We start from the raw sequence: 2,467 nt of genomic DNA on the forward strand, positions 1-2,467 counted from the left end.
TATTTTCCAACACTTGCCCTTCTCCGCATCCCCTAATCCCTCCCTTTTCCTCCCTTTGGTTCCTACAAGTCCTGCGCAATGCAATTGGAAGTGCTCTTCCCACTATACCATGTTACCATGTGTCCTCCCCCTTGGCAACACTTGAAAGGTGATTCAGTGAGCTGCTCCTGATGACTTATGGTGATGGGTTTCACATCTGACATGGAGGCTTGACAGTCTCCTGGGGCAGCCCTAGGATGGGCCCAGATACAGTGTTTTCATTTCTGGGAGCCTGCAGTTTGGGTTCCTGCCTGCCTTGGTGTCCTGTACTTCTCTGAGCTTGTGGAGATGGGACTCTGATAGGCTTGGGAGTATCCAGGGCAGGGGATTATTTGGGCTTTCCCTCCCTCATTACTGTCTCTCAGTGCTTCCTTGTGGGTGTGCAGACAACCTGTCACATACAATTTAACACAGAGTACCTTAAAACAACAGAAAAGTGCAGTCTGCAGGAAGGAATTTGAAAATTACGTTAACTTTGTACTTAGCTGAAAATTGCACTAGAAGCATCTTCACACATTGTTTTCAGATGGCAATGACAACCTAGTTTTTGAAACAATGTCCTCTGATGCTGCCCACAAATCAGGTACTATTGTTTCTAAGGTGCACAGGCATCTTGGGACTTTTCAGGTTTTAACAGTGCAGACAATCGAAATACAAAAATCCACTCATAAATAAAAACTACAACTAAAGGAGTGTCAGATACCACACTCAAGTGTTTGTCACAGAATGTAATGTAGAGATACTGCCCTGTTTGGGGGTATTTGATGAGGCTGAACAGGGCATAGCGACCACCATCGCTTTTCCAAAGTACATTTTCAAAAAACTATCTTATCTCCACTTGAACCACTGCAGTCAGAATCCCCTGAAGCAGGACCAGAAGAGGACTGCTGCCAAAAAGCCAACAGTTTGCAGATCTGTTCATGCTGTTGTTTGATTATGGTAAAACCACAGTTTTGACTACTAAACCTCCCAAATGCATGCTCAATTAAAGATACATGCATAAGGACTTCATCTAACAGATTAGACATCTTACACCTAACACGTTAGACAAAATACTTCAAGAATTTTGATTCCTGAGATTAGCAGCAGCCTGACAAACCTTGTCACAGTTTCAGGCTTGCCATTTTCCTGAACTGCTATCAAGCAATATGTCAAATAGCAGCAAATTTGCCCAGTCTAACGAATTCATGTCCTTGTAGTTGTTATTATACATACACATGCAAACATAGATCTGAAAACTTACAACACAAGTTTACAACTATTGCCAAACATTAAGTCTCTTTCAAAGAGAAACCTGAAATCTTAAATTCTATTCATAAAGATGTCCAAAAAGATGATTTTTTAAGTTAAATTATGTATATTCTTCTCTGTTTGACCTCAATTTATTTATGCCACAGCAAGACTGCTGCAGGTGAATTTAACATGGCCACAGGAGTCAAAGGCAGCATATGCCTACCAGTTCACTCATTCCAGTGATGTTCATCTCAGAAGCAGAGCTCAAATCTTTCACCAGATCTACCAAAAGACTATATGTACCACTTTCCACCTAGTCTCAGGAAAACTGTTCTGCCCTTCAGCATTGGCCTTAAATTCACCTCTTCATAGACTACATTCTTTCGTCTTAGATTTTGCATTTTTACATATAAAAATGATTGCCTTCTCAGACAAATGCCCTCCACGGTCCAATGAATTCAGTCCCTCTTCATGTTCCATCCTGGGCTTCGTTGCCAAGCCAAGGTTCTCACTTGTCAGTTTCCAGGCTCTGACACTGACATATTCTCCCTCCTTTCTCCAGCAGCCTTCTCCTTTCTGAACCCCAAGAAGACATGTTTGTTCGGGTTTTTTTACGTCAAGCTCTCTGTACCACACATGCACAAAACACCCGTGTTTTGCCTTTTAGCATCCCAGAAACCGCAGGACACACCGGCTCTCACAGCCACCTGCCGCAAGCTGGACACTCCTGTCGTTTCTCAAGCCTCTGTATTCACACCGCTACACCGACGCTCCTCAGAACGCAGCTAGCAGCAGGGCAAAGCTCTCAAATCACGAGCGGCCAGCTAGGGCGCAGCCCAGGCCTTCCACAGCTTTCCCGTCAGGGCACAGGGCGCTGCCAGCGGCTCACACCTGCGCGGGCCGCCTCACGGCGTTCACCCAGGTCGCGGTGAGGCGCTGCCCTGCAGAGGGACCCCCGGCAGATGCCCAGCCGGGGCCCACGGCCCAGCCCGGGGTTCACGGCCACGAAACCGCCGCCAACGGCCCCGCGTGACGCAGGGGCGCGGCCCCGCCCACCGCCGGAGGTGACGTCACGGGGCCCGGCAGGAGACGGCCGCACTGACTGGCTGTCGCGGGCGAAGGGGCGGGGCCGGCGGAGCGCGAGCCGGGCCGTTGGCGGGGGCGCGGCCGGCAGCCGTTGGCGCGCGGCTTGAAG

The sequence above is a fragment of the Apus apus genome, chromosome 2 (assembly GCF_020740795.1).
Source record: "Apus apus isolate bApuApu2 chromosome 2, bApuApu2.pri.cur, whole genome shotgun sequence".
In the NCBI taxonomy this organism is placed as follows: Eukaryota; Metazoa; Chordata; class Aves; order Apodiformes; family Apodidae; genus Apus; species Apus apus.